The sequence below is a fragment of the Scyliorhinus canicula genome, chromosome 8 (genome assembly GCF_902713615.1).
Source record: "Scyliorhinus canicula chromosome 8, sScyCan1.1, whole genome shotgun sequence".
Classification (NCBI taxonomy): domain Eukaryota; kingdom Metazoa; phylum Chordata; class Chondrichthyes; order Carcharhiniformes; family Scyliorhinidae; genus Scyliorhinus; species Scyliorhinus canicula.
Window position 1 is genome coordinate 49004818 of NC_052153.1, and position 20488 is coordinate 49025305.

At 48.4% G+C, this 20488-nt stretch overlaps 1 protein-coding gene across 2 annotated transcripts in view; it reads left to right on the top strand.

Moving 5' to 3' along the window:
- Positions 1 to 16505: 16505 nt before the first annotated feature.
- slc20a2 (solute carrier family 20 member 2) overlaps positions 16506 to 20488 on the top strand; it is a 103162-nt gene continuing 99179 nt past the window's right edge. Inside the window, exon 1 of one of the 2 annotated variants that reach the window (XM_038804511.1) lies at positions 16506 to 17067. The gene's annotated coding sequence lies outside the window, so the exon portion shown is untranslated. The remainder of the gene's footprint in view (positions 17068 to 20488) is intronic. The other variant, XM_038804509.1, reaches the window with a different exon arrangement.

Consider the following 20488-nt stretch of genomic DNA (forward strand, 5'->3'; position numbering starts at 1 on the left):
TTTAAAAAAAAACGTGGTTAGAAACAACAACTGTTCAAAAGAGGATACATTTCAGAGTTAATGGACCGTGGAGAGCTATGAAAGGAAACAAAGCGAATCGCTCCTTTGAAATAGCCTGCACTTGTCAATCAATAGGTGATGGACCGTAAAATTGAATGTAAGCAATGCAGTTTAATGTTTTTCGGTTTCTCTGCGTGCCCAGAGGCTTGAAAAGGTTAAAGGGAGATGAAATTGACTGTGAAAAAAGCACTTCAAAGGTTTCCAATAAATTAAAGGGAAGGCTTCATCTGACAGATCATTGAACTTGGTCTGCTGGGAGAGACATCAAAGGGTTCCATCACTTCAGAGGGAAGACTTTTAATTACAACTTGACATGCTGAAAGACAGTTCAATGATTGTTAAAGCTACAGAGGGAAGACCTGCTGATGATCCCCTGAGCTGAGCCCCTCCAGTCCCACCCGGGCTCCCTCGACCCCACCTCTCCCCAATGACCCCCTTTGGCATGCTGGAAGTAAGTGTAGAGAGGATACTCACTCTCATGTCCCCCATCTCTTGTCCATGGCGCCAGTTTGTCATTGCTGGGGGTGGGGACGGGGCTGGGGCTGAGGAGGGAGGGGCCTGTAGGTGGGGTTCCTGAAGTGTGCGTCATTTGGTGAATCCAAAACAGGGTGTCGCTCACTTGGGGGTGGGGTGGGGGGGGGGGCATGGGGAGATGGGGGTGCATTGCAGTGTTATTCTAAGATTGGGACGACACCCGTCACCTGTCAGTGAGTTTAGGTCCCGCCCATCTCAAGGCCAGTGCAAATCCCACCCCACTCCAACAAAGTTTCCAAGTGTTGTTGAATAGCACTGCCTGGGCCAATGGGGTTTGCCTGCTGGCGGCAGCACATTTGTTCTGGAGAATCGCGGCCAGATTTTTTCTTTATGCTACCACCCCTCTCTTTGCAGGCACTGAGTCACACCGCTTTCATGGATGTTCTCTGCTGCATTAGCCAAGTGAATATGCTCTGTACATTCGCCCAAACATAGAGATCCTAATTTTGACCTAATCACCTGGATGGGAATGGAATGGGATGGATTGGGTTTGCTTGACTTGTGTCCCGGCTTCAATGGAATTGAAAGTTGGATGGGGTACAAACTAGGCACCCAATCCACATCTACCCTGTCTGTCAGGTTAAAATTAGGACTGGAGTGTTGAGAATAATACTGATCTCAAGAGATGCGGCATGCCATACTCTTGTGCACAAGTTTGACACACACACATAGGCATACATGCACTTGCATTTGCGCTCACACGCAAACTCTTCCCAGTGTAAGAGTTCTATTTCATTTATGTTTTATTATTTTGGTCAATGGACCCATAATCGGAATGTGCCTTTAAGCAGAAGGCTCAGGTTGAAGGAGTCGATTTATCAGCACACTGTTCCTAGATTTTGTTTGGAGAAGAAAAGCCAGACTCCTAGTCACCGAGTGGTTCCATGGGAACCAAGTTTGGAGGGAGTCAGGTCAGCTAGCAGCCGGTGGATTGGTCAGGAACAGTTTTCTGCCTGACAGTGGTCAGTGATTGGTTCCTGTGTGATGCTTTCTGAGAGAACTGGGCAGAAGAGTTTATACCTTGGAAGTGAAAGGAACGCTGTCTCTCTCTCTCTCTCACTCCTGCCTGCTGAAATGAAAGAACTGTTTGAGTGCCCAGGACATCCTTTGCTGTGAACCTGAAATGATGCTTAATCTGCAGAGAAGGTAGACAACCTTGCTAGAGAAAAGCATCTCAAGCCTAGACTGGGTGAGACCTGCTGAACTGGAGGGTATGAACAATGAATGAGGGAAACATTTGTGACTCCAAAAGTGTCACTGGAAGTTGACCACTTACATTCACTCTTACAAGTTTTCAAACACCAAAGATCTATTGAGAACGTTGTGTGTTACAGCCTGACACTGTAGAGTGTGAGATTCCTTGGAAGGGGTGATGAGAAACTCAACAATTCTGAGGTAAGTTGCTTTTTAGAAATAAATTTAGAGTGCCCGATTCATTTTTAGCAATTTAGCGTGGCCAACCCATCTACCCTGCACACCTTTTGGGTTGTGGGGTGAAAATCACATAGACACGGGGAGAATGTGCAAACTCCACACGGACAATGACCCGGGGCCGGGATCGAACCCGGGTCCTCGGCACAGTGAGGCAGCGGTGCTAACCACTGCGCCGCCGTGCCGCCCCTGAGGTAAGTTATTGATGCACTATCTCCGTCTTTTCTCATTTACATAAGGTCCCAACTTTGATCCCACCAATCACTAAACACCTCAGGAAGATCCAGATTGCTCAGCAGGATCATGGGTAGTTGAAATAACGAGAATTAAAACAAATATTAAAACCAAAGACTCAATGACGTTGTTACCTTACCTCAAAGGAGAGGTTACGCCCAGGGCCAAAACAATAGCCGACGAGAAACAGTGACGCACAATTCATTTAATTCTGCTGTCTTTCTCCAAATAGCATCGAGTTTTTGAAAAAATCCAATTCTACTGAATTACCAAGCTGTTGCTGCAGGCCACTGGTGTATTTGGAGTTGTTGGTCAACCTGATGGGGCGTCACAAGGACCGCAAGGTACCGTCAAATTTGGATCTCATAGCGTTAGTCATGGCCACAAAGCTAACTGACCAATCCAAGGCTAAATAAACAACAACATCAGTTTTCCATGATTGTAGCTTCGTAATTAAATGCAATTAGAAGCTGGATTCTTTTGGGGTTAGGCTATTTTAGAAAGGACTACAGAATTAAATAAAGATAGCCATGCGATTATGCAACTTCTCATTTTAAACTTCAAATCAGATGCCTAGCAAAGTGCCCCAAACAAATTCAGCAGACAGCGGCACATAACATCAGGCCGAGGAGATGCAAACCACTGTCGTCACAAATGTATTTTAGAGCAGTAATCTGTCTCTGTGGAAAGTTGCAAAGCAGAAGTAGAATTAAGATGAACACTTTCCCTAAGCCACTTACTGCAACCTTTTTCTCACAAAATGGATCAGGGACCATAAGCGGCACAGATGATAACGACATGCTTCATAAAGCAAGTGGGGTAAATTCTTCCCTTTTAATGTCCCAGTGCAATTGTCTCAAATTTTAAAACCCGCACTGCACATAAGGGCATGTACTAGATTTCCATGTTTGGATGAAACATTGGGGCCGGGGAGAATGGACAAGTGCCAAATTGAGCGTTTCCACAATGTGCACAAAGGAAACACTCGCCTGCTTTTAGTTGCATACCTGAATAGTATTTGAACATTAACAATTATACATAGAGCTGATTATTCGCCACTTCTTACCCTGGTTACACATATTCTCACCTCCCTTGTGCTGGGCATTTGCTTCTCTTGGTTTCTCCAAGGATAAGTAAAGGCATGGCACCTGCATCAAGAGAGAAAAACTTTCAGATAGAGTATCTTTTGGATCCTCAAGATATCCCAAATTGTTTGCCCATCAATGAAAATTTAGGAAAATGTTAAAAATGTAGGGCAGGGTTCTCTGTTTCAGAGACAAAGTGCTCCCGCAAACGGAGAATCAGAACATTTTCGTGCTGGAGCTAGGAGCGCGGGAGAGGCGCAGTTGCATTCATGCAAATGGGCCATCATGCTGCCCACGTGCATCCCGCCCGAGACCTGGTTCCCCAGGCATCCGATTCACTGGGATCAGGAATGCCACCATGAGCAGCTTTGATTTTTTTTTTTAATTTAGAGACCCCAATTATTTTTTTCTCCATTTAAGGGGCAATTTAGCGTGGCCAATACCCTGCACATCTTTGGGTTGTGGGGGTGAAATCCATGCAGTCATGGGGAGAATGTGCAAACTCCACACAGACAGTGACCCAGAGCCGGGATTCGAACCCGAGTCCTCAACGCCGCAGTCCCAGCTAACCACTGCACCACATGCCACCCCCAAGAGCAGCTTTTAAGTGCTCCACTCACCCCAGACTCTTAATCCAGCCAAGAGGATGGCTGCTAACAGATCTGCAACATGCTTCCTTGATGCAGACATCCACAGGATGATGGACGCCATTGAGGAAAGGAGGGACAGCTTCTTCCCCAGGGTGGGGTGGAGACAACAGCCAGCTGTAATGAATCAAGCCTGGGATGAGGTGGCAGGTTCAGTGGGTGCTGGCATCTTCACCAAAAGGACTGGCATGCAATGTAAGAAGATGAACGACCTCCTTCAAGCAGCTCAGGTGAGTAGTCACCTGTGTGACCCTGGAATCATTCCCGTCCCTGACCACTGACATCTGCTGCCAAACCTTTACATGCCATTAACACTCCACCAGCATGTCCAGGAACCCCCCAACACATACCCTGACCTCTTTGGCCAGGCATATTGCCCACATATGCCACCAGCTAGAAACCACCTCCTCCCCCATATAACTAGCGTGCCGGTATCTCACAATGTCCTTTGTGTGTCCCCAAAGATAAAGCGAGAAATAATCGAAGGGAGCATCAGAAGATGGGTGGGGGGGCACGGCCGAGATACTGCTCCATTCCCCCTTTGAAGAAAGGTCCATGGAAACTCACGATGGAGAAGAGAGATGTGGCTGACACGGAATTCTGCATCTTCCTCAGTCCTGTCCTTCCTAACAACTGATCCCATGTCCTTTGACTTCCAAGATTGGGCAGCACGGTAGCATTGTGGATAGCACAATCGCTTCACAGCTCCAGGGTCCCAGGTTCAATTCCTGCTTGGGTCACTGTCTGTGCGGAGTCTGCACATCCTCCCCGTGTGTGCGTGGGTTTCCTCCGGGTGCTCCGGTTTCCTCCCACAGTCCAAAGATGTGCAGGTTAGGTGGATTGGCTATGCTAAAATTGCCCTTAGTGTCCAAAATTGCCCTTAGCGTTGGGTGGGGTTACTGGGTTATGGGGATAGGGTGGAGGTGTTGACCTTGGGTAGGGTGCTCTTTCCAAGAGCCGGTGCAGACTCGATGGGCCGAATGGCCTCTTTCTGCACTGTAAATTCTATGATTATCTAAGATCATCATCAGATGAGGACGGGACTTCCGGGGTCACAACACCCCCCCCCCCCCCCCCCCCCCCCCCCTCCATATCCTCAGAACACTCCGGAGCAGACCTCCAGGGAAGACACCAACTTTGCGGCACTGCTTTCACCACCACAGAGACTATCAGCTCGATGGGATATGTTGGCGGTCAGGTTCCTGGGTCACCCTCTGGTGAACACTACACACATTCTGCAGCATATCAGGTGGAGGCAGGAACTCCAAGGGAGCGGCTGGTCAGAGGGCTGCCCGATCCCAGGGAACAGCTCCGACAGCAGTGGGAGGTAGGTAGCTGGCATAGCAGGCTGAGTTCCAAATTCCCTTTCTGAGTTTGGGGGGGGGGGGGGGGGGGAGACAACAGTGATGCTTCCCTTGACCATCCAAACCCCCCAAATTGCATGATCACCCTGAATTTGACTCCTCAGCCACTGTCACCATTCCCCCCTTCCCCCAGCCTCTGGACACTGCAGGTCTGTCCCTGTCAGTGACTTGCACTTGGCCATTGATGTGCCAAGTCTTTATCCTCACCACCCGTCCCTGCCAAATGGGGTACCGGTGGCTGCCACAACAAATTTAGCGATGGCCTCTGTGGCCCCTGTCCTGGTTCTCCCAGTGGGGCTACTGTGTTCTCATTGAGTGAGCCTTCTGGGCAGAACGGTGCCTGCTGGTTGTGTGGTGGAGACGTTTATACTGTGCAGGAGTGCGGCTCTATGCTAAGAGACTGGTGTGTGGGCATGTCCGACAGATGGGGGTGACTAAGGAATGTGTGACTTTGCTGGGAGCTTGGCTGCAGTGATGTAGAGTCTGGATTGAACACAGAGTATGTGACAGGGAGATGTTCAGGTTTCCTGGGCGGGAATCCATACACTCATACCGTGTGATACCGATGGAGTGCGGTTGACCTGCAGGGCCTGGAGAAATCACCTGTGTTTTGTTATGCGCTTGACGTAGCATAAGCTGCTTCCTTGATGTGCACTTGGACAAAGGAAGGTTCAGACTTGGAGATAGCTTTAACACATTTATTAAACTGTTAACGATTCTCCTACTTGGATTTGACTCTCCTGTTAATCCTGCTATAGCTACTCAGACTGACGAATCAGTCTGCTACAATCCACGTGGTGGGTGTGATGTGTTTCAAATCAACCCTGTGTACTCACTGAGTGTCTCCACTGGAAAGAGGAAGATCATGTGTGCTGTGTACTTTATATATGGGTTGGTGTAATTCCCTCCTGTGGTAGTGTCACCTCTGTGTGTATCTTGAATGCCCATTGGTAGTGTGCTATCTTACTGACCTATTGGTTGAATGTCTGTGTGTCATGTCTCTGGTGCTCCCTTTAGTGTCTAGCTAGTCTACGTGTATTTACATTAACCCCTTGTGTATTTATAGTGATGCATATCACCACAACCTGATCTTTAGGAGTGGGTTGGCTGATAGTCTCACTGGTGACATTGTTACTCTCAGAAGGGCTGTGTGCCAGGGAAGGTTCCTGCAGTCACCCGTTCATGTGTCCTTTGTGCAGGGTTAGCCTTGTTCATCCCCGGCTTCCTCTGCTGTGGAGCCGAGCTTCTAAGGAGTGCAGTGAGGAATCCCAACACCCGCTGCTCTGCCGATTGAGCCAGGCTATGCCCACCCCCTTGATTATACTGCAGATACATGAGGGTCTCCAGATCAGTGCGGTAGATGGACATCTACGTGATCAGGAGACCGCCGAGCATTTCAAGGATGCCGGCAGCAGTCCACAGTTTAAACAGTCAGGAGCCTGAAACTAACACATAAGGGGTGAGTTACTAGCCTTTTATAGCAGCAATGGGAGGCTCAGCCACAGGACCCCGATCCTGAGGGGTGCACCCCGAGTCCACACCTTTGCCAGCAAGTCGGTCCCCACTAGATTCAGGCATCCATCCCCAAAAAAGGCGGAAGAGAATGAAAAAGGTACTTACCTCCTTGCTCCCCCTCAAAGGCTGTGACTCCAGGACCTCGTTTGTCAATAGCCGCACCAAATCACAATAGCATGACTCCCGTGGGAGGGGTGCAGCATAACGGGGCGGATGGAGATTTGGGGTTCCAGCCCATTAATCACATTCAAATTAATGCAAATCAGTTGTTTTCATGTTCCAGCCAGCACGGTGCGAGGAGCCGGAGACTGGGGATGGGCCTGCTTCCCTGCACCAATCCCATTTTTGAGCCTAAGCGAGGTTCCTGCCGGATCAGGATTCCTGATCTTAGCGGTGTGGAGTGGAGAATCATGCCCACAATCACTGCTGTAATGTAGGCCAACATGGCAGCTAATTCATCCACAGAAATCTCCCACAAACAGCAATGAGATAAACAACCAGATAATCTGCGTTGTTAATGTTTGTTAATGATATATATTGATAAGGACATTGGGGAAACTCTTTGAATAGTGCTGTGGGATCCTTTACATTCAACAGTGATCAATACACACTTCTTAATTAAAATGTGACATCTTCAACATTCTCTTAGCACTACACTGAAGTATCAGCCTGTACCTTGCCTGTTCAAATCTTTAGAGTGGGGCCTGAAACTGGGTGGCTATGGGTGGCATGGTAGCACAGTGGTTAGCACTGTTGATTCGCAGCACCAGGGTCCCAGGTTCGATTCCCAGCTAGGTCACTGTGTGGAGTCTGCACGTTCTCCCCGTGTCTGCGGGGTTTCCTCCAGGTGCTCCGGTTTCCTCCCACGGTCCAAAGACGTGCTTGTTAGGTGAATTGAACATTTTGAATTCTCCCTCGGGGTACCCGAACAGGCGCCGAAGTGTGGCAACTAGGTGACTTGTGACAATAATAAAGTTTATTATTATTATGAACTACAACCGTAGAGGAAAGAGTTCTGTACTTAGCCACAGACAACACTAGATTTAAGTGATGATGTATGAATGATGTACCACACGATCCGCTTCATTTTCCTAGGTCACTGCTGGGCAAATGGAGCAGCACAGAGCACTTTGGCATTTCTGCATGGGCTCAGCCTTGCCTGACTGACATATCTGAGATGTATGTGGTGAGAGATATAGGGCCATACCTTCCTCGGAGTAACGATCAGCGTCAGATTGGCACTTCATACTCACTTAGCTGCAGCACATTTCCTCCACGTCGGTCTTGCCCCACCTTCCTGACTCAGACCAGGTGAGATCCAGGCAACGCAGCTGTCCACGAGATGCAGTATCAAAGTCTAACTGAGTGGGAGTGAAGGAGGACACTCTCCCTATTTTACTTCAGTGGCTACCATAAAGCAGGTAAGGTTAAATGTTCAATTGAAACTGATGGGCCAAGAAGATGGTAAGTGGATAGGATTTGGGGGGGGGGAGATTGGAGTTCTGGAGGTCGGGAAGATGGGGGTTCAGATATTGTGGGGGCTTGGGGGGTCGGAAAATGAGGGGAGGAAGGGTGGGAAGGATAGAGGGTCAGATATGGGGGGAGAGAGATGGAAGGGATAAGACTTTGGGGGAGGAGGGATGCGGTTCGGACATTGGTGAGGGAGGGCTTGGGAGGCGTTGGGCCTTGGTTGGGAGGGCTTGGGGGAGTTCAGAGCTTGGGGTGGGTGTGCTGGGGGGCATCAGAGCTCTGGATAGGAGTGCTGGGGAGGGTCCGACCTCTGGGTGGGAGGGCTTTGGGGACTTGGACCTCGAGGGGGGGAGGCTGGATGGCAGGGGGAGGGGTCAGACATTAGGGGTTGGGGACGGTCATCAGGTGGTGTGGGGCATCAGATATTGGGGAGGGAGATAGATGGGGTGAATCTAGACAGAGGGTGGGCAGGCTCAGACATCAGGAGGTGTTGAGGGTTGGTCATCATGAGGGTTGTGGGGTGGAGTGGACATCAGGAGGTGTGGCAGTTGGTCATCAGGAGGTGTGGTGGTTGGACATCGGGGGGAAGAGAAGGGGGATGTGGGTACACTGGATCAGTTGGGATGTGGGGGGATTCCCATGTGGGGATCAGTCTGGGTGTTTAAATTGTTATGCAGAACTTAAGCGCTTACCCTGGTGGAACCATCCGAAGTTAGCAATTAAAATCACTTTTCCAGATGGTTCCCAGCGTAGTGCAGTTGTCCAGGCCAAGTTAGCACTTCTGCATTTTTGCCACGAAAATGCTGAGCTCGGAAGTTTGGAGAAGGATTCCCCAGCGCATCATTGGGATACCCCTCAAACCTGACATTGGGGAATCCATGTTACGGTCCATAGAAAAAGTAAGAATTATTTTTGGTCTGATGCCGCAACCCAGGGGCGGGGATGCGATTCAGTCTGGTAGAGACTTTCTTTTGGACACCTTAAGGATGCAAAAATAGTGTCTGATACACGTGCACATCTGTGATAAAATGTACCAGATACTATTTTGGTAAGTGTATCATTGTGCTCACCTAACGTCCAGAGGAAATATACAGAGCAGGCAGATCACAATGCAGAGCAGTGGTTAGCACAGTAGCTTCACAGCTCCAGGGTCCCAGGTTCGATTCCCGGCTTGGATCACTGTCTGTGCGGAGTCTGCACGTTCTCCCTGTGTCTGCATGGGTTTCGTAAAGGTGCTCCGGTTTCCTCCCACAGTCCAAAGATATGCAGGTTAGAAGGATTGACCATGTTATATTGTCCTTGGTGTCCAAAAAAGGTTAGCTGGGATTGCGGGGATAGGGTGGAGCGTGGACTTAAGTAGGGTGCAGACTCGATGGGCCAAATGGTCTCCTTCTACACTGTAAATTCTATGAATGACAGTCAGTATGTAATACTGATTTGACACTAGTGCTACCATTTTGGAGACCACACTCCAATCTAGGTCCTTTCTCAATCTCTCACGGCTGAACAAGATGTTAAGCAGTATGAAGAAGCAATGCTCCTTAAAGGGATAGTCAACTTACAGGCCAGTTGCTGGCTTCCACTTCTTCAATGGGGAGCTGCTGTGTGACCATAAGTAACACATCATATAGATAAATGCTCAGTACCCTGACATCATTCAAGTTACATTCATTTCACTATGGTCTTCGTGTGATAGCTGTAATTCAGTCACCATTGCGACTGGGCAACAATGGCTATCCAATATTGACATGGTTTATAAATCAAATTAATGTGTGCAGCATGCATAAAATGTGATCCAAGTTACCACAAGAAATCTGAGAGGGTTTCCTGAAGCAACAATTCCATTGCCTGCAGTCCTTGTGGGTCTCAAGATTTGTGGTGGTGTGCTGCATGCTGTGCAATGTTGCCATCATGAGGAAACCGCTCTTGCCTCATTTTATCAGATAAGCTGAGGAACGGGAAGGGAAATTGCACCCTCGGAAATCCCCTTCTGCCTGAATTATACTTGAACTAATTCAAATCTGATGCCAGTAACCTCAGTACCAATTCCTCATTGATGAACAGGCTCACATTCCTTCTCTTCACTCTGTCACTGACCATCATAGTGTCCTCTTGGTCATAATGCAAAAATGAAATTCAACACAAAATATGCAGTCCAACCCAAATTCATAAATTAGGTATGCCATATTGTATAGAAAAACAAGCTAATCATTCCTGCGCATCACCCTAGAGCCTGTCTTCCGTTTGCTTTTGTCTGTTCCAGTGTTCGTATTGGACACTACCCCCCTGATTACAGCATGGCTGGTAGATGGCTGCTGACATTCAGTGGAGGATGTACCATCTTAGCATAGGTGGCCTGGCTGGCAACAGTAAGGGCAGTAGTGAAGTGGCATGGGTAGGAGCAAGAATGAATACCCCTGAGAGAGGACAAGTAGGTTTGTGCTCAATGGAGCCACCATCACTCTCCAGGAGCGGTGCTTTGGCAATCCTAATAATTTGCTGCAAAACAGGGTGATTGACAGCTGTGACACCCTAGAAGCCCCTTTGAATATTGGCATCCAGAGCAATGAAGGCAGCAGTCTGAACTTCCTCTCCAGCACTCCGATGTTGGATGACTATTGCTTGGGCTGCAATGAGACATTGACCATCAGATGTTGTACCATGGTTGTAACAGGGTTGGAAAAGGTAGGTTCCATGCTCTGCACAAAACCCTGTATCAAGTTGGTGCTGTAGTACTCCAGTGTACCAACCATTTTGGGTGTGTATATCCGAGAGCCTATTTTCACTCTGTTCCATCAAAGCCCTCAGCTGAGTCCTCTGTGTCATAACTTCTGTCCAATCTGCTGAGTTGACATCTGCATTATCCTCTCCCCTTAGTCTTATTGCTGTGCATGTATCCAACATTTTGACACATCTAGATTCTGCCTCTATTCGAGCCTCTAAGATATCCATAGGCTCTGAAATATGTTAGGGTCTAAGCTGTAGCTGTGAGTGCGAAATCAAAGGGGCTTTGTGTCTTCATTACCTCTGTTTTCCTGATGTTCTTCACTACCTCGGCAGATTGTAGTTCTTGAGTAGCTGAAATGAAATATGAGCAAGGATTGGGTGCAGGGAGAGAAAAAAGTAGACATTCATGTACCATCTGCAGCTGGGAGGTCAGACATTAATTCAGGATGAAGGTGTAAGTGGAATAAGGTGTGAAGATATCTGTTATCTTCAAATGATTCAGCCCTGCTGGTGTTTATATCCTTGGCAAGACACTTCCTATAATGGCCAGTGTCATCTCCTCCTCGGGAAAAAAATGTGCTGGTGTGCCTTTCTCCAGAAATTTGAGGCCTACATTTGGTGTTAAACTAAGGTACTTACATTGGCATGATGACAGATTTGGTCCCAATGGACTGGGCAGGAAGACAAAAAGGTAGGACAGCTTATAAACAGTGGCAGGCATTTAAGGAGATATTCAATTCCTACCAACTAAGATATTTTCCAGAGAGGAAGAAAGATTGTAAGAGAGAGAAAAATGCATCCGTGCCTAAGTAAGGAGGTTAAAGATATTATTAAGGTAAAAACTAAGGCATACCATATTGCAAAGGTCAGTGGCAAGCTGGAGGATGGGGAAACTTTTAAAGACCAACAAAGAATTACTAAAAAGTTAACAAAAAGAGCAAAGGTAAATTATGAGAGAAATCTAGCGCAAAATATAAAAGCATAGCAAAAGATTGTGTAATTTTTTAAACAATGCCAATTAAGGGGCAATTTAGCGTGGCCAATCCACCTACACTGCACATCTTTGGGTTGTGGGGGTGAGACCCACGCAGACATGGGGAGAATGTGCAAATTCCACATGGACAGTGACCCAGGGCCGGGAGCAAACCTGCGTCCTTGGTGCCGTAAGGCAGCAGTGATGACCACTGTGCCGTCACAATTCTATAATTATATAAAAAGGAAGAGAGTAGCTAAAGTCAATGTTGGTCCCTTAGAGAATGATACCGAGGAGTTAATAATGGGGAACAATGAAATGGAAGAGACACAAAATCAATATTTTGCTTTGGTTTTCACAGTGGAAGACAAGAGACCCCTCCCAATAGTATTGATGAAAAGGAGTAACTTAAAACAATCGCCATCACTGGGGAAACAGTAGTGAGCAAACTATTGGGATTAAAGGCCGACAAGCTCCCAGGGCCTGATGGCCTACATCCTAGAGTCTTAAAGGAAGTGGCCGCAAAGATAGTAGAGGCATTGGCTATAGTATTCCAAAATTCCCTGGATTCTGGAAAGGTTCCAGTGGATTGTAAAAAGGCTAGTGTAACACTCTGTTCAAAAACGGAGAAATGCAAGGGCAGTACGGTGACGCAGTGGTTAGCACTGCTGCCTCATGGCGCCGAGGTCCCAAGTTCGATCCCGGCTCTGGGTCACTGTCTGTGTGGAGTTTGCATATTCTCCCCGTGTTTGCGTGGGTTTCGCCCCCACAACCCAAAGATGTGCAGGCTAGGTGGATTGGCCACGCTAAATTGCACCTTAATTGGAAAAAAATGAGTTGGGTACTCGAAATTCATTTAAAAAAGGGCGAAAGGCAGAAAGTAGGAAACTAAAGACCAGTTAGTTTAATGTCTGTCTTTGGGAAATTGTTGGAATCTATTATTAAGGAAGTAGTAATGGAACATTTAGAAAGTCGAAACATAATCCATCAGAGTCAGCACAGTTTTATATATATTTTTTTATTATTGTCACAGGTAGGTCTACATTAACACTACAATAAAGTACTGTGAAAATTAAGGGTGAATTGTGTTTGACTAATTTGCTAGAGTTCTTTGAAGATGTAACAAGCAAAATGGATAATGGGGGTTCTGTAGATGTTGTGGATGTATCTGGTCTTCCAGAAAGCACTTGATAAGGTGCCACACCAAAGGTTAATACAAAATGTAAGATTCCACGGGGTCGGGGTAATATATTTGATTGGATTGGGTATTGGCTAACCAACAAAAAGTAGAGAGTGGGGATAAATAGGTATTTTTTTGGTTGGCAAGCTGTGCCACAGGGTTCGGTCATCTTGTCCCAATTATTTACAATCTATATTAATGACTTGGATGCAGGGGTAGAAGGTACAATAGGCAAATTTGCAGATGACACCAAAATAGGTGGGATAATAAATTGCAATGAGAAAATAAGACATTTACAAATGGATATAGATAGATTAGGTGAATAGGCCAAGATTTGGCAGATGGAATTTAACGTGGATAATGTGAGGTTATCCATTTGGGTTGGAGGAATAAAATGGCAACTTATTATCTAAATGGAGAGAAACCTGGGTGACCTTGTGCACGAATCACAAAGTTAGTATGAAGGTGCTTCAGCTAATAATAATCTTTATTGTCACAAGTAGGCTTACATTAATACTGCAATGAAATTACTGTGAAAAGCCCCTGGTTGCCACATTCTGGCACCTGTTCGGATACACAGAAGGAGAATTTAGAACACCCAATTCACCTAACAAGCACGTCTTTCGGGACTTGTGGGAGGAAACCGGAGCATCCAGAGGAAACCCATGTAGACGTGGGGAGAACGTGCAGACTCCACACAGACAGTGACCCAAGCTGGGAATCGAATCTGGGACCCTGGAGCTGTGAAGCAACAGTGCTACTGTGCCGCCCATAAGGAAGGCAAATGGAATTTTAGCATTTATTGCTAATGGAATAGAGTATAAAAGTAGGGAAGTGCTGTTGTAACTGTGTAGGGCATTGGTGAGACTGCATCTGGAGTACTGCGCACAGATTTGATCCCCTTACTTGAAGGATGAAAATGCATTAGAGGAAGTTCAGAGAACATTCACCAGATTGATTCCAGGATGAAGGACTAGTTTTATGAAGAGAGATTGAACAGTTTAGGCCGATACACACTGAAGTTTAGAAGAATGAGAGGAGATATAATTGAGATATAAAAGATGCTAAAGTAGATTGATGGGGTAGACTTAGAGTGGATATTTCCCCTTGTTGGACATTCTCGAATGAGTGGCCATAGTTTTAGGCTAAGGGGTAGCAGATTTAAAACAGAACTGTGAAGGAATTACTTCACTCAAAGGGTTGTGAATTTGTGAAATTCTCTACCCCAAAGTGCAGTGGACGCTGGAACAATAAACAAATTTGAGGAGATAGTCTTTTTAATTACTGGCGGGTTGAAGGGTTATGGGGAGCGGGCAGGAAGGTGGAGATGAGGCTAAGATGGAATCAGCCATGATCTTATTGAATGGAACAGGCTTGAGGGGCGGAATTGCCTCATTCTGTTCCTAGTTCTTAAGCTGTCTTTGTTTATGCACACCTTCTCCCTGAAGAGGGAGGGATATGACCGAGTGCTCTGCAATATGTTTAGGATATATGTCTGCCATGGCTGATTGTAATGTGAGATGTGGGTGTGTGGCTTGAAAAAATGAGGTTAAGGTGAAGCATATGTGACCCCAAGTTGGTTTCTGGTTGGAAACCTCACAATACAAGTGACCTTGAACCTGGAAAAATGGGTACATTTGGCTCTGCTTGTGGGCGGGGCACGTTTTGGGTGAGGTCAAGTTACGTGCTTGCTCAGACAAGGAGGTAGGGATAAAAAATTGCTCCTAGGAATTTTCTGTGTTGAGGCTTTTAGGTTAAAAATGTTTAATTGGGAGCTCCATTGTTTGTGTCATTGGAATTATTATTGATTTGTGCAATTTTGATATTTTTGCTATTAAATGCACGTGTAAAGAAGAAATTCAATGTTGACTGCTGTTGGGAGAGAAATATTGACAAGAAAGACTGATAACATGAGTGACAGAGGCGAGTGTATGTGAAGGAATACTGTAAACGATGTTGAATCTGAGTCTTTTTAATGATGATGAGATACTATTCTAGTTACACAATGCAGTATAATAATGAGATAGATGATTTTAAAAATGTATTTAAATACAGAGATTATGGGGAGAATCTCTTTGGAGGATTGAACGTTATAAATCTTAAGTATAGACGCAGATGGTCAAATATTCAATGAAGCATGATGGTTTTTGTGTTGTTGGGAGCACATAAATACCATCTGTGAATGCAAATGGATGAAAATGCAGACTGCAAGATTTGAGTGATGTGAAACATTGGACCTGTTTTTATGTGAACAGAAGAGTTTAAGATTGACAGAAACATTTATAATTATGAAGAATTGGGACATACTAGGTAGAGACAGGCTGTTTCTAGTCATTGAAGGGCCTGGAACAAGCAGACAGATTGAAGATGTATAGATTTAGGACAAAGAGAAGAATCTTTTATTTTGCACAGAATTGCAAGACGGTTGCATCCATTCCCAGAGTTAGTGATTGAAGAGCACACCTGGTCAAGATATGACAACTGATTATATTTTGTCAAAGCTTTATCTTCCTTGAATGGTTATTCATATTTGTTCACTTTTTGAAGTTATTTAAATTGGGCAGAATCTTTGGCAAGGTTAAAGTGTTGACCATGGTTTGTGGAAGGAACATGGTTGAATGGCCTTTACTGGGCCCATAAATCATGTTTATGACTGAAATTTGCACTTTAATATATTTGGGGATATATCTGGAGAAATGGTCAATAAATGCAAGACATTAGGAGATACCACAGTGTATCTAAGAGCACTTGTGGAGAGAAGGGCTAATGCTTCAGATTCAGATCCTTCACAATGGGTCTAAACTAACAATAACTGGCTTGTTCTCTCAACAGACCCGGACTCTCAACAGACCCGGACTGACTGCTCAGTGTTTTCTATTCTGGTGTGGCATTTATGATAAGTTTGGAATGCATGTTTTTTTGATGGTACGTTTGGAACTGGCCCTGGTAGCTAGAATGGGTGCTGCCTTTTCTGGGATTTTGACACTGGTGTTAATGGAACGATTGGAGCTGGTGTTTGGGTTGGAGCTTGGGGTGATTATGGCACAGTTTGAAGTGGTTATAGTGCAGGGTGGTGGGGGAATGGTTGGAGCTGGTGCTGGGGGCGGGCAGCAACTTGCATTTATAATGGGACATTCCCAGTGGCTGTTGGAGCTGCTGGTGATGGTATGGGGTGATGCCAATGCTGGGGTATACCTGGTTTGACTGGTGCAGCGCTGTCGCCTGCCAGGTGCTGGGGAGTGGGATTAAAACCAGCGCGGCTCAGTTTCTTCTCTCTGGCCGGCCGGCCGCAGGATGACGATGGGCTGAATGGGTCCCTTTCTGCCCCGGTCTGTGAGCAGGAGGGCATTCATGGCCAGGGTGTCCAATCTTGGCGTTTGGACCGTGCCAGTTAGCTGGTGTTTGCGGTAGAGGGAAGGTGGATGTTTGGCTTTGCTGCTGCTTTGGACATGAATATGTTGAGGGGAGCAGTGAGTCAGTCGGTGCGGTTTGTCTTGTGGCCGCTCTGCCCAGTGTGAGCAGTGTCTGCTCTGCCTCCCCTCGGTAATGAGCAGTGTGTGACCCCGGCCGCCCGGCTCCCTGGTTGCCACCCACAGGGGACCCAGTGGCCGCTCCGCCCCTCTCCTCCTCCTCCTCCTCTCTTCCCCAGCCGCTATAAAGAGAGAGCCGGAGCCGCTCCCTGCCGGGTGAACATGGCGGTTTAGACCATCCCGGAGTCCAGCATCGTGAGTGCGGGTCTGGCAGGAGCAGCGATCCCCGGCAGCCGGTGCCTGTCCCCATCGGGCGGGAAGAGCCCCTTTTCTGCAGCCACCATCTTACTGAGAGGGAAGCCGGGCCACTCGTCCCGGTGAGTCAGTGAGCGAGGCCTCGGCCGGCAACTTTCTTTCAGTGAAACTTGTTCTCTTGCCCTCCCCGGGTTTCAGGCTGCCCGCACCTGGTGTTCGGATCCCCCTCATGGCGGCCGGGGCCGGACCGGGCCTCCCTCACCCCGCTGCTTCCTGAGTGAAATCGCTGCTCGGGGCCGGCTGTCCCGCACCCTCTTCCTCCTCCTGCAGTGTGAGGCATGGTGCTGGTGTCGGGCTGTCCGTCTCCTGGCGCAGCCGGCTCCTCTGCTGCGGGCCGGAGCCACATGGGGGGAGAGAGAGAGATTCACCTGCTCCATGTGCTCCGAGCCCGCGTTCCGGAACACGGAACAGCCCGGCACCATTGACACGGAGTCATAGGAGTGTGAGGGACCCTGTGTGTGTGTGTGTGTGACCCTGTGTGTGTGTGTGAGGGAGAGAGTGTGTGTGTGTGACCCTGTGTGTGTGAGGGAGAGAGAGTGTGTGTGTGACCCTGTGTGTGTGAGGGAGAGAGAGTGTGTGTGTGACCCAGTGTGTGTGAGGGAGAGAGAGTGTGTGTGTGACCCTGTGTGTGTGAGGGAGAGAGAGTGTGTGTGTGACCCTGTGTGTGTGAGGGAGAGAGAGTGTGTGTGTGACCCAGTGTGTGTGAGGGAGAGAGAGTGTGTGTGTGACCCTGTGTGTGAGAGGGAGAGAGAGAGTGTGTGTGTGAGTGACCCTGTGTGTGAGAGGGAGAGAGAGTGTGTGTGTGTGAGTGACCCTGTGTGTGAGAGGGAGAGAGTGTGTGTGTGTGTGTGACCCTGTGTGTGTGTGAGAGAGTGTGTGTGTGTGTGTGACCCTGTGTGTGTGTGTGTGAGAGGGAGAGAGAGAGTGTGTGTGTGACCCTGTGTGTGTGTGTGAGGGAGAGAGTGTGTGTGTGTGTGAGTGACCCTGTGTGTGAGAGGGAGAGAGTGTGTGTGACCCTGTGTGTGTGTGAGAGAGTGTGTGTGTGTGTGTGACCCTGTGTGTGTGTGTGTGAGGGAGAGAGAGTGTGTGTGTGTGTGTGTGTGACCCTGTGTGTGTGAGGGAGAGTGTGTGTGACCCTGTGTGTGTGTGAGAGAGGGAGTGTGTGTGTGTGACCCTGTGTGTGTGAGGGAGAGAGAGTGTGTGTGTGAGGGGGAGAGAGAGTGTGTGTGTGAGGGGGAGAGAGAGTGTGTGTGTGAGGGGGAGAGAGAGTGTGTGTGTGAGGGGGAGAGAGAGTGTGTGTGTGACCCTGTATGTGTGAGGGAGAGAGAGTGTGTGTGTGACCCTGTATGTGTGAGGGAGAGAGAGTGTGTGTGTGACCCTGTATGTGTGAGGGAGAGAGAGTGTGTGTGTGACCCTGTATGTGTGAGGGAGAGAGAGTGTGTGTGTGACCCTGTATGTGTGAGGGAGAGAGAGTGTGTGTGTGACCCTGTATGTGTGAGGGAGAGAGAGTGTGTGTGTGACCCTGTGTGTGTGAGGGAGAGTGTGTGTGACCCTGTGTGTGTGAGGGAGAGTGTGTGTGACCCTGTGTGTGTGAGGGAGAGTGTGTGTGACCCTGTGTGTGTGAGGGAGAGTGTGTGTGACCCTGTGTGTGTGAGGGAGAGAGAGTGTGTGTGTGTGACCCTGTGTGTGTGAGGGAGAGAGAGTGTGTGTGTGACCCTGTGTGTGTGAGGGAGAGAGAGTGTGTGTGTGACCCTGTGTGTGAGGGAGAGAGAGAGTGTGTGTGTGACCGTGTGTGTGTGAGGGAGAGTGTGTGTGTGTGTGTGAGGGAGAGTGTGTGTGACCCTGTGTGTGTGAGGGAGAGAGAGTGTGTGTGACCCTGTGTGTGTGTGTGTGAGGGAGAGAGTGTGTGTGTGTGTGTGACCCTGTGTGTGTGTGTGAGGGAGAGAGAGAGTGTGTGTGTGTGTGTGTGTGTGTGTGTGTGTGACCCTGTGTGTGTGTGTGGGAGAGAGTGTGTGTGTGTGACCCTGTGTGTGTGTGTGAGGGAGAGAGTGTGTGTGTGACCCTGTGCGTGTGTGTATGACCCTGTGTGTGTGAGGGAGAGAGTGTTTGTGTGTGACCCTGTGTGTGTGTGTGTGTGTGTGTGTGTGTGTGACCCTGTGTGTGTGTGAGAGGGAGAGTGTGTGAGGGAGAGAGAGTGTGTGACCCTGTGTGTGTGAGGGAGAGAGAGTGTGTGTGTGTGACCCTGTGTGTGAGAGGGAGAGAGAGTGTGTGTGTGACCGTGTGTGTGTGAGGGAGAGAGAGTGAGTGTGTGTGACCCTGTGTGTGAGAGGGAGAGAGTGTGTGTGAGAGGGAGAGAGTGTGTGTGAGAGGGAGAGAGTGTGTGTGAGAGGGAGAGAGTGTGTGTGTGACCCTGTGTGTGAGAGGGAGAGAGTGTGTGTGTGACCCTGTGTGTGTGAGGGAGAGAGAGAGTGTGTGTGTGTGTGAGGGAGAGAGTGTGTGTGTGAGACCCTGTGTGTGTGTGAGGGAGTGTGTGTGTGTGACCCTGTGTTTGAGGGAGAGGGAGAGAGTGTGTGTGAGGGAGAGTGTGTGTGTGTGTGTGACCCTGTGTGTGAGGGAGAGAGTGTGTGAGAGGGAGAGTGTGTGCGTGTGACCCTGTGTGTGTGTGTGTGTGTGTGTGTGTGACCCTGTGTGTGTGAGAGGGAGAGAGTGTGTGTGTGAGGGAGAGTGTGTGTGTGTGACCCTGTGTGTGTGAGGTAGAGAGTGTGTGTGTGTGTGTGACCCTGTGCGTGTGAGGGAGAGAGTGTGTGTGTGTGAGGGAGAGAGTGTGTGTGTGTGAGGGAGAGAGTGTGTGTGTGTGACCCTGTGTGTGTGTGGGAGAGAGTGTGTGTGTGTGACCCTGTGTGTGTGTGACCCTGTGTGTGTGTGACCCTGTGTGTGTGAGGGAGAGAGTGTGTGTGTGTGACCCTGTGTGTGTGAGGGAGAGAGTGTGTGTGTGTGTGACCCTGTGTGTGAGGGAGAGAGTGTGTGTGTGTGTGACCCTGTGTGTGTGAGGGAGAGAATGTGTGTGTAACCCTGTGTGTGAGGGAGAGAGAGTGTGTGTGTGTGTGAGAGGGAGAGAGAGTGTGTGAGAGGGAGAGAGGGAGTGTGTGTGTGACCCTGTGTGTGAGAGAGGGAGTGTGTTGTGACCCTGTGTGTGTGTGTGTGAGAGGGAGAGAGTGTGTGTGTGAGAGGGAGAGAGTGTGTCTGAGAGAGGGAGAGTGTGTGTCTGAGAGAGGGAGAGTGTGTGTCTGAGAGAGGGAGAGTGTGTGTCTGAGAGAGGGAGAGTGTGTGTCTGAGAGAGGGAGAGTGTGTGTCTGAGAGAGGGAGAGAGTGTGTGTCTGAGAGAGGGAGAGAGTGTGTGTCTGAGAGAGGGAGAGTGTGTGTGTGAGAGAGGGAGAGAGTGTGTGTGTGAGAGAGGGAGAGAGTGTGTGTGTGAGAGAGGGA